Genomic DNA, 15,436 nt, shown 5'->3' with positions numbered 1-15,436 from the left:
TTAATTTAGCTCATCTTGAAACACCCACCTAATATATAACCACGTTTCATGTCACGAATCTCAACTCTTAGTTAATTTTTAACTGTGGACCAATACAGAAATTAAAATATCGTCGCTGGTATAGCACTAGGTAAGCGATGGGTATTAGTTAGTGTTCGACCAACTTATCGGTATCGGCGAAGAAAATAGGAATCGGCATCGGCATAGGCTATTTTTGGCAGATCCTTAGTCGATCCTTTGTAATTTTTTCGGATGGCATTCCATGTTTTTTGATTATTTTTATAAGAGAGTCCATCCCATGTGATGGACTAAACGAGTATATTTTATTTTTTTTTTTTCATAAATTTATTTCTTAAAATATCTACAATAAGGTAGAAAGCGACTTTTTTAAAATTCGAAGTCGTCTTAAAGCACCAGATACAGAAGAACGCTGAGTAGCGGACTTGAAAACTTAAACGCTTTCTTCTCAAATTAACCCGCTTCAAACCATGTTCGGCATGACGGTATAAAAATGGGATTTTCTCCAAATGTGTGTAATAAATCTCCTAGATTGACCGATATTATCGGCAAAAAGTTTGCGACACTCACAGGGTCCCCATATTCGGTTTCTGGAGGCATAAACCATTTTGGTCTTATTTAGCAATTAGCAATTTTTGGTCGTCAGTCAATTTGTGTGGAACACACCTTTGGTAAGCCCAAATGTTCGGTCAAAATGCGATAAATCTATGTTTTGGAGATGTTCAATTTCATTTCCATGAATTTCAATGATGATTTCGGGATTTTTGAAGAATTCACGCACAGTTTCGATGGAATTTCCGGTGATCACGGATTTTGATTGGCCCACATGTTGATCGTCATTTATGTCCTCACGATGACTTTGGAAACGTTGAAACCACTCGTGCACTCTGCTACGGGATAGGCAATCATCGCCATAAACTTCAAACGTTTCGGTAAAAGTTTTATCAATTTTAAAACAAAATTTAATGTTGGCTCTTTGTTCGAAGCTCGTTGTCGCAGCGATAACACAAACATTCTGACACTTAAAACGCAATAACTTCACTTCCAATACATGAAATGTCATGAAATTCTCACTGGACAATCGATAAGGATAGCAGTTTCTAACGCCCTAGTCGACATAGTGATGGTAGCGCTAGATTCAAAAAGTCCTGTTTACTTTAGAATTCTCCTTGTAATTATTTGACTTGAGATTCATTATATGAAATATAACATTTGTATCTTAAAGTGCAGTTTCGTTATGGATTTTTAGAGGTTTTCGATTAACAGCAGTTTTTGGCTTATCTGTAATCTGATTAAGTCATCATCATTATCATTCATATACACATAACTCCATATCTATCTCGATTAGTTATAGGTGATACTATCAACCGTTAGGTGAACCAAACTAGTATACTCTGTAGCAACATGTTGCGAGAGTATAAAAAACCAAAACAACCACATAGATTAGTTATATCATAATCCTAAAGAATTATATTCAACCCAAAGTTACCGATGTGATGCAGCAAATTACATTAGGCTTGACTTACATTAAGGTCATTGCATACTTTTGTGCGTCTAATGCAAATATATTATACTTGTATGTCATTCAAGTGTTCCTAATGAGAACAAATAATGTATTACAGTGCAGCATATTAATGGCAACAAAGTGCCACAAATGAACTGTTAACAAGTCAAGATTGCCGGATATATGCAGAAACAGAAGTAAACTTCAGGTTGGAAGAGTATCTCCCTAACTGAGTGGTCACTCACAAATGGTTTACATTTCAATTTAAGAGTAATAAGTGAAAGAGCAGGAAATCCCGGATGGCAATAGCAATCGATAAGTGCCGGGTGGCAGCCACAAACCGAAAGAAAAAGCGAAATTGTAGTATAAAGCATGTGACGACGACATTAACAGAAAAGTGAAACTAATACTAACGGTTTATACCAGTATAGTAACTTTATATATTCATTAAGGTGGCAAGTGAAATAGAGAAGCAGTTAGCATTTCTTTTAGCCATTTAATTGCGAATTCAAAGCATATGTAGACAAGCATATGTAAACATAAGAGAGAGGAAAACTTCTACATTCTTTATATATGTATGAGTGTGCATATGTCAATATGTGAGCGCGCGTAAACAACATTAGACAGCGCTCCATAGAGTAGCAGGGCTAGGTAATAACAATAATTTTAACAGGTTTTATTGCCAACTTACAGCCGAGGCACACCGTCTTGCCACAGCGCTTACATATGCGCCTCAAGCATCTAATGGCAGCATATTGCTGTGTTGTTACCCCTTCCCATTGCTTATAACGGCAGCTGTTGCTGGCATACACTTTCAACACTATTAGCTCAAGTGTCATTTGCTAACCAGTGAAGAGAGCACTCAGAGCACACACACACACTTGTAAGTACATATGTATGTACGTATGCATAGGTGTAGAGGCGCTTAAGAGGCTGAATGTCCCATTGCGGCACTTGTGCTTATGCGCACGACTGCACAAATACACAACCGTTAGGCGGCAAGCTATACCCAAACACGTATGCACAAACATACACACGTATACATGCATAGCCAGCAAGCGCTAAGGCATAGACGTAGGCGCTGATGCGCTTACCTAAGTGACGACAGAAGATTTATGCGCGACAGACTTGAAATTAGAGCGAAGCACATATACATACACTCGTTAACTAACTAAGTGGTATGCAACACGATGAACATGCCACTCTAGCTGATAACGGTTGGCGGCGGCACTAAAATTTCAATCGTAAACAACAAAACAAAGGCACCTTTGGCGGCGCTGACTTATCGGTACATTTCCTCTAAGTCACGGCTGTCATTTGAATGAATAACTAGTTGAAAGTGACGTCGTGTGAGTGAAGTAGCCAACCAACCAGTTTTCGTGTCTCTTTATTGCGCTCACTTTCTTGTAACGGCATTGATAATGTGATACCCAGGTGTACACAGGTAACTCATACGTCATGTTGTACACGGTGTCATGTGTGGGTCAAAGAAGCGAATTTGAAAAAGTGCGAGAAATTGTGTAATCCGACCCAAATATTTGAAGAAACAATTTGTGGTGGGAGGCCTTAGAATTGTAAAGGCATTTTTGGGAATTAAAAAATTCTGCATTGTTTTAAAATGTTAAGGAAAATGTATGCTTACTTTAAGAACACATATCAAAGTTTCTGAAGAAAAAACATAAATAATTCTCTTACAGAATTCAACATTCTTTGTTCAGCGAAACTTTAAACGAATTACAATCAAATTTTAGGTTAGTTTTACAACTATCAGCGAAAAGTCGTCCTCAAATAGACAGAGGAACGGAATTCATTATATTAGGGATATGAGAGTTGGACCAAGGTCACTAACAAAAATTGGTATATGGTTTGTTAGAATAACCATTTCGGCATTAAACTATTATTTATATATACATTCCAATCCAATACTAATTGCTTAGTTAAATTTCATTATCTTAGGTTTGCGATATAAAGTCAGACGAGCGTTTTGAATTCCTAATATTATTCATTTTATGCACAAAGCTAAGGAAAGTATTGATGTTTTATGCATACAGACTTACTATTATCAGGAAAAGATTCTCTCTGAATTTCAGATTTATATACATTGGCCGATATTTTCGGTAAAAAGTCAACGATAGGCACTAGGGTCCACTTATTCAGCATCTAGTGACTTCAACAATGTTGGTTCGATTTGGAAAATTTTTGGTTATATACTTTAAAGGGTCAATAATCAGATATTATGTTATATGAATTGTCTCTTGATTTGTATAATGGAAGTGAAATAATCAGATGGAATTTAAAATTGTGCTGTATTCGATTTTTGCTGAATGTAATGCACCAAACTTGATCGAAATCGGTCGGTGCCAAGCCCATTGTCCAGTTTTGTTCTCGACTGCTAGAAATCCATCTCATACCATGTCGAAGGTAAAATTTTACGTCTGTGGCGTCTTTACTTATTCATTAATCGAGCTTGTAGTAGTTTTGCCAGTACCATTTCTTATTATACTCCTATTTCATTCATTTTTGCAGGAAGAAATGTAATACGAATTAGAAAATCTATATCAAGTGAATTTATTTCAAATAAAAACAAACGTTAACTTCGGTAACAAATTCAAAAGATTGTTTACAAAAAATTAATTTTGATCGGTCATTATGTATAGCCGCTATATGCTGATCCCATCTGAATGCTTTCTCCAGAGATTTCACCATTACCTTCGACAACAACCTATGCCAAATGTGGTGAATATATGTGGTTAAATGAAAAAGTCAACCATACAAATACTTGATTCCGCTCGTTCAGTTTATATGACAACTATATGCTATAATGGTGCGATATCGGCCTCTCCGCCAAATGAACATCTTCTTGAAGAGAAAGGAAGGTATACAAATTTCCGATATCTCAAGAACTGAGGAACTGGTTCGCGTATATACAGACAGACGGATGGGCGGACAGACAGACAGACATGGCTAAACTGACTCAACTCGCTGATTAATTATATATATGCTTTATACTTGTAAGGTTCGGCGACTTTCCTTTTGTCTGTTACAAATATCTTTATCAACTGAACGTTATGCAAAGCTGAAGAAAACAACGAAAGAGTTTGTGCATAATAGCTCGTAACGATAAAGGTTTATGGAAGAAATTATAAGAACAAATAAATTAAGCAATATATGGTGGGCTGGCCATATTATTCGCGACGATAAAAACTATCATCCTAAGCAAATACAGAATAATAGAAAGCAGAGGCTGACCAAGACTAAAATAGATTTAAATATGGAGTGGATCAAGACGCTGATGGGCTTAAACTACAACGCTAGTGAAGTCAAGCAAGAGGCGAAATTAATTGCAGAACTAAATTTCAGCAAGTGAAGGTCTACAGCGGGCTGTGGAGCTGATGATGCTAAATTATGGAAATATGACCCACTTACTTTGGGAGTAAGACCTACTAAATCGAATTTAATTTCTTTCAGGCTTTATTGAACGTGTAGCATATTTGAGTGTGCAAATAAATTTCATACAAAATGAGTAAATTTTTATATAACCTCTTTCAAGAGTGACTTTATGAACGACAGTTATAGGTACTAAGAACTCACGTTCTTCGAGAAAAAGGAAAAAACGTATTTTATTCTACGAAAGCCTTTGAGATAAAATTTATATGCTTTTATCATTATGTACATACAGCGGCTTGGATAGAAACTTCGTGTACTATTCTACTAATCTAGTAAAATATACTTCAGAGTACTTAAGGTGTTATACATGTATGATAAAAATTTATTTTTTTACTTATAGATCGAATGTACACATATTCTTCGAAAATTTGAAATTGATTCCGTAAATAGTTTCGAAACGTTCTTGGAAGAGTTGTTTTATCATAGTGAAAGCAGTTCCCAAAACTTCAAGAAACGAAATGCCTGCAACTTTTTACACGGCTCCCTTTCACGCATATATAGTATGTACATATATGTCAAGAGTAAGACCTCTTATAATATTATTGATTATTTTAATCCTCTGTTTTTTCACCAAAAACGACTTTGCTATTTTGCCAAAGATCATAATTTTGACTACTATTCCGTGTATTTATTTATTTTAATAGCAAGCTTTTTATACCCTGAACAGGGTATGTTAAGTTTGTCACGATGTTTGTAACACCCCTAAAGAAGCGTTGGAGACCTTATAAAGTATATATATAAATGATCAGTATGTTGAGTTGAGTCGATTTAACCATGTCGGTCTGTCCGTCCGTTCGCCCGTCTGTATATATACGAACTAGTCCCTCAGTTTTTAAGATATCGTTTTGAAATTTTGCAAACGTCATTTCCTCTTCAAGAAGCTGTTCATTTGTCGGAACGGCCGATATCGGACCACTATAACATATAGCTGCCATATAAACTGAACGATCGGAATCAAGTTCTTGTATGGAAAACTTTCACATTTGACAATGTATCTTCACCAAATTTGGTATAGATTATTTTCTAAAGCAACTATGTAATCTTCGAAGAAATTGGTCGGATCGGTTAACTATAGCATATAGCTACCATACAAACTGAACGATCGGCATCAAGTTCTTGTATGGAAAACTTTCACATTTGACACTGTGTATTCAAGAAATTTGGTATAGATTATTTTCTAAGGCGACAATGTAATCTCCGAAGAAATTGTTCAGATCGGATTACTATAGCATATAGCTACCATACAAACTGAACACATAGTTACTAAAAGAAATGCACCTGTGAAGGGTATATTAGCTTCGGTGCAGAGGAAGTTAACGTTTTTTCTTGTTTAATATTGGATTTGAAATAATTCTAAGCAGAAAAATCTTCTGCAACGCCAGAGGTTTCCTTTCGAAGATCGGCTACGGGATCAAAAGAAATCAAAGCTTTTCAAGATGAATCACCGATTATTAAAATATATTGAATTCTTTAATGTACATTATTTTAATTTAGTTTGAAGATAAAATGCCTTTTCTTAAAAAATCTGGAAAAAAGTAAAAAAGTCTCTTTCGACTTGCAAGTCTACCACTTAATTAATTTACGCCGCTCGCAGTTTGCTGTTTTTAAAACTGAAGTCTAGTTTAAGCCGTTTATTGCCATTATTTTAGATGCAAGATATTCGAATTTTCCAATATTAAAATTTAGGTTTTTCACTTTTGGCCTTAAAGCTTTAGATGAGGACTATTACTTTCCTCTCTGCCCGGTTTTGTTGCGTTGAACGGTATTAAAGTCAGCTACACCACCAACCAATCGAACACTAACCAGCTGTTATACATATATACTAACACTACAAAAAGCAATAAAAACTAAATGTTCTCGTGTTCAATACTGCAAAGTGCCACTAAAGTAAATTGGAATTAAGAGTTACACATAACTTCAATTAGATGTTAACCCAACGTTGAAAATATGTGTGCTAATAATCTCAAACATTCGGTTATTGTTGTTTTTGCTATGTGTTTAAAAGCAAAACTGTGTTATTGTCCATTTACGGGAATGAAGTTAAAAATGCAACTGAAATGTTTTCAAATTATATCAATTAAAATTAAATTAGCTTGATTAGTGAGATTAATGTCAAAGTCCTGTGGTTAGCGGCATACGCCATTTTGCGGAATAATAGCATGCATATCGTAAGTACATAGTTAATTCGCACGCACATATGTAGGCATATATAATATAGGTACAGTATTGTGTAAAATAAATGCAAGTGGTTTGGTTAGTGCTTATTAAAATCATCGACGTGACTGTGTTTGAAAATGTGACAGAAGGAGCCTAAAGCGCGTCAATATTTAACTAGATGGCGCTGTTACCAGACTTCGGCTACTAAAATATGGAGTAAAAAAGTTTTTCTTTTATAGCCCGAAATGCTGCTTCGTGAGAATGCTTTGTTGACTATTGTTACCCTTTTGAAAACTGTCAGAATTATTTTTAATTGCATGTGCTTTACCCAACACTGTAATTACGTAAAACAACGCACACGACCATAAAGTGAGCAATTTTAAATTATCCATTATTTATACATTTTTGCGCACAGCAATTAAATTAAGTGCAGTAAACTTAAATATATGCGTCTATTGCGGAAATATGTTATGAGTATTAATGCAATAGTAATTTACATTTCCGCAGCAATTAAAATGTGGCTGATGCGATTTGAATTAGATTTGAATTAAATCGGTAAAAAGATTTGTTAAAACAAAGCCGTATCGTAAACAAATATTACTAACAAATTTAAATAGTATAAGTATACACTTAAGCATACTTAGTGGGAAATTTCGAAAACATTTTTTGTTTTAATTTTTTCAGATTTTGGTGGTCTATATTAAAGAAAATTTCAAATATCCTCTTAGTTACAACCTCTTAAAATTAAGTCGCTCTGTTCAATCACTGCTATCGGTCTATCTTCAAACGCGTTTTTTTTTCAAAACACTATTTTTCAAATTGGCTGCGGTTATATCTTGAATACGAATCACTGGATAGCCTTAAGATTTTTGCGCTAGTTTATATATGTTTCATTGGGCCTTAACTCTCCAACTTTTTAATTGTAAGTATAATTTTGTCGGACCAAAAATTATTTAATTTTTGAGCAAGATTCGACTTTTTAAGTAGGTTACCATCTTGTTAAATTATAAAGTTTTTAACAATTGTAAATGTTTGTAAAGGATGGACGTAGTTGGAATCATGTGTCGAAAAAGTGAACCCCCCTTTGATGACGACCACTGCAAACGTATTAAGAATAACGATTTAAGGGCATGTACTGGAATGCCCGCTCTCTTAATTGGGAAGGTTTCGCTGCCCAGCTGGTTGGTGTCCTTGTTAGAGTGAAGGCGGACAAGGACTGAGACGAGTAGATCCTTGAGGCATTTACTACAGTGGTCATTTTAAGGAGCGCAAATTTGGTGTGGAATTCACGGTGGGAGAGAGACTCCGTCGCCGTCGCCACATCAAAACGAAGTTCTTCAACATATCGCTAATTAGCGCCCATGTCCCCACGAAAGAGAAGGCGGATGTGACCAAAAATGCCTTATATGAGCGCTTGAAGTGCACCTATGACAGCTGACCTGCTGAGCTGCGACTAGGCTCGGACTGTTAACAGTCATAACTTTGAAGTCGTAGATAATTTCGTCTATATTGAAACCAAAATTAACACCAACGACAACATCAACTTCGAAATCAAACGTGCCAACAGGGGATTTTTCAGACTGAGCAGGTAGTTGAAAAGTAAAGTCGTCTCTCGACGAGCAAAGTCCAAGCCCTACAAGTCACTCATCATCCCAGTCCTGCTATATGGTCCAGAGTCATGGAGGATGACAATAGACGCTGCATCGGCATTAAAGGAATATAAGGCAGATTATAAAAATCTGAAATATCCTCTTCAATTTCGTCTGTTGTCGTAGTTATAGGAAATATTTCTAAAAATTCTGCGAATTCTGCCAAGGTGATACTTCTTGGCTGGACACTTTCCGATCAGATGGCGTCACTTGATCTTACAAGTTTCGTTTTGGCTAAATCATTAACTATGTTTTAAAAGCTCACCTGAATAGCTACGCTCATAAAAAGTCATATTAAATCAGATGCCTAGCTTGACTGCTGAATAGGTCGGAGATTCCTAAGCATCAAGCAAAATAATTTTCAACCCTGAATTGCATAAAAATTTTAGTAAATTTATTATTTTATTAAAAACCAAATGTTTGAGTTATTGAAAAAACTTGGTACCTTGTCGTAGTAGAAATCAAAGATCCAGCGAACAAATAGCTGCATATATGTATGCTTTCTTTTGTAAAGTAAAATATAATAGCTGTCCAATTTACCCACTAATATTCCAGTATTATGACATTTTCCTATAAACAATTCTTACGGACATGTCCAGCAATAAAATTAAGTGAGTGCGTTTGAAATTCAGATATACACACTTACACACATTCACATATGAAAAGCAATCAAGTAAAGAGTCACGTCAAAGAAAATAAATAGCAAAAAGCAAAACTAAGCTAACTACCATATGATTTCATGAATATGCATGTATCACTTCCATACACTCACATGAACAAACACATGCAAAGCATTATAGTTATATATTCATATTACGTTTGCAAATATTGTTGCGTTTTGGACTTTTTCAGCTTTAAGTTTACAGCACATATCTGCATAAGCCACTGTCATGGACAGAAGATGTGGTACTCAGACATGCAAGAGCGTTGGCAGCCCATCAACAATGACAAACATAAAACAACAACAAGCATGTATATTTCATAGAATAATAACAGAAGTGACAACAGTGACATAATTTGCCAATGTCTAGGGGAAAATGGCTGTAGATTAAAAGTTCTGCTTGCACATGTCCAAGTGTAGTGAAATGGAACTGTGTGGGAGCAGCTGAAGTGCTCGCCTGTTTATGCGTCTGTATGTGCACAACTATAAAATATTGCATGTCCATGCGCTAGAAATATAGAATTTGTTGTTGTTGGTGATGAGCACAATCGTAAATACATAGAGCTACTCACATAAATTGGAGTCTATTTTCATCTAAGCAAAACGTATCCATTACTGCTTAATAAAATGGCCTGTCGACATGTGTTTTCATAAACAATATGTACATCATGTTGTTTATGTAACTAAATACTAACAGAGACTGATTAGAAACGGCTTACACAATGAAAGAAGAGAAATGTATTGTTCCGAGCGTTTTGTCATTTCCAGTCTACTGCTTTGGAGTTGTCCATTATGCGTTTGTTCACGCTTACAAATACCAATTTATTAATGGCAGAGTGAAATTGTAAGAACGGGAAAGCGTGGGAAAAGCGTTCTGTTGGGAATAGTGTGATTAAATTACTTTATGCTTTCGTTTCTTCATATACTACAATGCTTCTTTTGCTCTGTGTGGTCGCATATTCCATAAGTTTTATTTGACAAAATGTCCCAACTATGACATAAATCAGAATTATTTTCTAAGATTTTCGAAGAAATAAAATCCCCTTTCATATTAGAAAAAAATTAAACGACGCTTTCAGCGTGCCCTCAATTTCGTTATGAGATAAAGTTAAAGAGGAATTAAGCAGCTTCTGACAACAATAACAACCATTGACAGTGAACAGCAACCACATACCTCTATGCGTCCTTTAAAAGGTTACATGGGTTTCCTCGCGTAAAAATTAGCCCTTTTTCTAAAATTTTTTTCTCTTATAAAAAACTTAATTCTTTATTAGAATTTTTTATCTGAAATTTTTGGAAAAAAAAACATTTAAAGCTCGGGCTTTGCGACGCCATTTCCGGCGGCCCCTCGGAAAAAGATGCGCCCGCGTTGGCAGGCTAACACCTTAGAGAATCAGCTAAACTGAAAAAACACGTGTTTTAGTTAAAACCTTAACTTGGAACTTAAACGAAACAGAAAACTGAAAACTTAATTTTTGACAGACATTTAAAAAAAAAATGAAAATTTCGCGACATTATTTTTTTAAATAGTGGTAATCGAGAAAAAAATCCTTCAACCGAGCCTTTCAGAATTGTATCTGAAAGACCTGTGTAAAATTCATGAATATCGATTGTGTTATTGTCGAGAAATCTTGTCAACCGACTTTAAAAACACAGTTTCAAGAAAAACGAGTTTAAAGGCGGCATACTTATCTTAGCTAGCCTCGAGCACACAAGTTCTCAAGGCTGTATCTCCGAAACAATTACTTGCATCACCTTGAAAATTTAGGACAATATTCTAGAAATGTTGTAGAATTTAATAAGGCAATAAAAACATTATTTTTTGAAACCCGTAAACCCATGTGACCCCTTAACAACTTATTCACCCATAAAGCAAGCATTGAGATCAAGATTATATTAAAAAAAAGCGAATACCCAAGAGTACCCAGAGAGAAAAGATTGGACAACACATCATTAAAACTTAACTCTTTTGAACTGATAATAGACTCAAAAGCATCCAAATCCATCGGTCTTTAGTAAAAAAATACATAAAATATTAGTAATAAAAGCAGTGAAATACTTAGTAAAGCTTCTTAATTTGTCACTACGAAGAGTAAGACAAAGTAATTCTTTTATTCAGCCAAACAAATATCCCGATATAACTATTGAAGGTTGCATACTTATATATTTCCACTTGGGCCTACTTTCTTACTCACAACAGCGCAAAATCGTTGAACTTACTGTACAGCCAACATTATAACCGCACTTATTTTTTGAAACATAAAAATATATTGTATAAAAACGCGACTAATAAATGTTCGTTTCTGTTAAAAAAAAAAAATAATAAATTAAATCAGGTTAGTAAATAATGTATTAAAAAGACAATTAAACAATGCTTAAATAAAGCATTTTTTATAATTTTAGCCCTAATAATTTTAATTTAAAAAACTTTCAGTATTTCTTATCGCTTGGATCAGACGGGAAAATTAAAAATTAAAACTTTCTAAAATCAAAATTTTTCGAAATAAAAATTTTAATTCTAAGCTCCGTACTGAAACGTGATAAAAATAATTTGAAGTTTATAATTAAATATTAAAAAATCGTGTTTCTGGATTTTAAGTTATTTCGCGCTTAAGTATTTCGTTTTCTATCATTTCCGTTATTTTTGTAAAAGAAAAGTCGGTCATTGGTAATAAAACTTCAACATAACATAATTACTTTTAATTTTAATGTTTCAAATAGAAATATGTAAACCTCTCCTCTATTATCCCTTACTTAGCATTAAAAAATTACTAATTAGTTAAAATTTTAATATTTTAATTAAAAAATATATTATAATTTTTAATACGGATTATGTGGTTAAAAATTAAATATACAATTTTTAATTTCGTTTTGTTAATTTATATTTTGAAATTAATTACTTAATTCTTACTTCGAGAAAATTGCTAGTCAACCGTCATTAAATATTACCAAATAATGAATTATTAAATGTTAAACAATTATTCAAAGCCTCTTTTATTGGTTCCAAAGGGTTCTTAAGTTTGCTGTTTTTTACTTCCCTGCACTAAGAGAAATACAACCTTTTTCAGTAACCCGTTCACATCTCTACAGTATTCTCTAAATACGTCGCTTAAACATAACCGAAATATATGTATGTAGACATACCTTAAAATTTCAAGTTCATTGAAAAAATAACGAATTCCTTAATATTGGTAATTGGAAACGTAGTAATTGAAATGTACATATGTACATAAAAATTGTTGGTCAAATAGCAATCAGAATTAATAAACAAAATAAATTTAATTATGTTCACATAAACAGAATGAAATAAAAGTGAAAATTAAAATTAAATCATATTAATTTCATGTCATTCTACAAAAAATAGAATTTATTTGTTGTTTATATACATACATATCTACACATGTGCAGGCACCAAACTAAAAATTTTCAATTCTTTGCTCGCCAATAGACTAACATTTGTACATGTATTTATGTCTCCCTATAGTTATTCACTTACCTTATTAAAATTTACAAAAGCAAGTCCCTGTTTATTTGTAAGCATACAAAATTGCGTAAAGAGTTGTATTTTTTCATTCAATTAATCACCACTTTGCACTTTACACTTATTTTTTCACTTTACGTTTTTTCACAACTCACTTTTTATCACCTTTCACTTCTTCGCACTTTATTTTCTTTTATTTCGGAGCTTTATCAAACTTATATTTAAGATATTTCAATATTTTAACTATTTATTCAGCTTTAATTGCACATGCAGTCCAATATTGAGGCGTCGTTTGTCACAATAAAGTTTGCTTATGCAAACACAACACAAATAACGGCGCGCACTCAATGCAAAGCAAATGCATAACTCTCTGCTGAGAGTAGCTATCATACCCATATGTGCTTTGTTGTATAAAGGCAATTTGTTTTGTTTTTATTTTCGCTATTATTACAAGGAAAATACTGTATGATTTCGCTCTACTGAACACTACTGTTGTGCAAATAAAGAGTATTAATGTATCAAAGGGAAAGCAATTGCATACATTATTATTATTATAACATTTTTTATTGTATATTAAATATGAAATAATTGCTGAGTAATTTGAAGTACCTGATTTCGAATTTCTATATTTTCTTTAACATTACATCTTGTTCGATAATGGTGTAGTTAAAAAAAATAAATAAATTATCATCTTTTTATTCTAACTAAATGGGTTAAAGACTAATTTGCAAGGATCAAATGTAACATTATTATGATAAGTATTATATGCATAGTTATTAAAACTATATCAAAATTTAAACTAATTCTTAAGAAAAGTTTAACAAACAGAGTTGAAGTAATTAAAATAATGCAATGAAAAATAATTGAGTGAAGCATTTTTTTAAATTTATAAATTTGCAATCCCGAAAATCTAACTTAAAAATAATAAAAATTGCTAATCTAAAGTTTATAATTATGAATTAAAAGTAAGTTTTTTTGGATTACTAAGACCTTGCGTGATTTCTGTTCTAACATTATGGTTATCTTTTGAGGAGGAAAGTTTATTATTAATAAAATATATTAATGTAGTTTCGCTCGTTTTACCTTACTTTTTATCTTTAATTTCTAATAAGTAATTCCTTATTATATAAGAATATAATTGCTTTTAACTTGAAAAATACTTTTTTTTTAATTTTAAAATTAAAAATATTTTCTAAATTTTTAATTTCAACCGTTTTGAGACTAAATTCAATTTTCATATTTGAATATTAAATTAAAAATATTATTTTCAACTTATAATCCCACAATCAGAATTAAATTGAAAATTTTATTTTAAACTCCTCGTGACTACTGAAAATTATTTTAATAAATTTTAAGTGCGTATAAATTAATTAATTATTATTTCCATTTAAGCAATGCTTTACAGTCTTACTACAGTAACAGCTCGCTCTTTATGTCACTAAGAGGTTATTGAAATGATCTATTCCTATTCATTACTCTTCCTCTCAGTAACAGAGCAGCTCGATTGCTTTGTATCATATTTTCTTTCTACTTTTGGCTTCACTGAGAGGAATGTTCATTTATTCCTTTTTCAAACTACGCTCTCCAGTTTTCATTTATAATTTCTCACAAGGTCAAATTCCTAAAATGTTAAAGTGGCAGCAAAAGACAAAAACTAAATAGGTATTATTTCTCATAAAGTCAGCAGAAAGCAAAAAAAAATACATAACAGACACATCAAACTCAGGCTGCTATCTGCTGTAGGCAATTTACTATACCACTTAATTCAAACCAAAAAATCAATGGATTTGTATGGTCAATGGGAGAAAGATTTAAAAATCAATTTCATCAAGCGAGTGTCTCATAAAAACTAAACTGTCTAACTTTACAAATTATATCCGTAATATTTAGTACTAATAGTAATTAAATTTTAATATACATATATAAATAAGCTGTATTGATAAATTGGATTTCTTACCTGCATTTCACTAAAAAGCTCGCTTTACTTTTAATTAAAATACTTAATTTTGCGCACTTTCATTTCTTCACTTTTTCTTAATTTATTTTTATTATTGCTTTTCGAGAACTCTTTCTTCCACTTCGCACTGCACTAAACATGCACATATACTAAGTGCGTAATAAATTTTACTCTTCCACCAATTTGATCAACTCTATGTTCATCACTTATTTTTCCACCACCTCGCACTTTATTTTCTTACAACGTGGGTTTTTCTTACACTTTTAATTAAGATTTTTTGCACTATTTTGAGTTTATATTCATCTCTAAAATACTTAATTGCTATTGCCGTCCAATATTGGAGTCTCGTTTTTCACAATGAAGCTGGTTAATGCGTGCACAGCGCAGGTAACGGCGCCCACTCAATGCGAGGCAAATACATAGCTCTCTGCTGAGAGTGCTACTTTTTGTTGCATTTTCAATAACGTTTTGTTTTTTATTTGTGCCTGTATGTAAAAAAAGATGTTGTTTAATTTTACTTCACTGGCATTTGTTATGCAAATAAAGAGAAGGAGGATATCAA

General features: G+C 32.9%; 1 long non-coding RNA gene across 1 annotated transcript in view; it reads right to left on the bottom strand.

Annotated features, from left to right (window-relative positions):
• The window catches only part of LOC120773798, a 151,943-nt gene extending 136,999 nt beyond the window's left edge, over window positions 1-14,944 (bottom strand). The window contains exon 1 of the long non-coding RNA XR_005705190.1: window positions 14,875-14,944. This is a non-coding gene — a long non-coding RNA (uncharacterized LOC120773798). The remainder of the gene's footprint in view (window positions 1-14,874) is intronic.
• Between the last annotated feature and the right edge of the window lie 492 nt (window positions 14,945-15,436).

The sequence above is a fragment of the Bactrocera tryoni genome, chromosome 4, assembly GCF_016617805.1.
Source record: "Bactrocera tryoni isolate S06 chromosome 4, CSIRO_BtryS06_freeze2, whole genome shotgun sequence".
NCBI lineage: Eukaryota > Metazoa > Arthropoda > Insecta > Diptera > Tephritidae > Bactrocera > Bactrocera tryoni.
The sequence above is the reverse complement of the archived record's forward strand: the minus strand, read 5'-3'. Positions and strand labels throughout refer to the sequence as shown.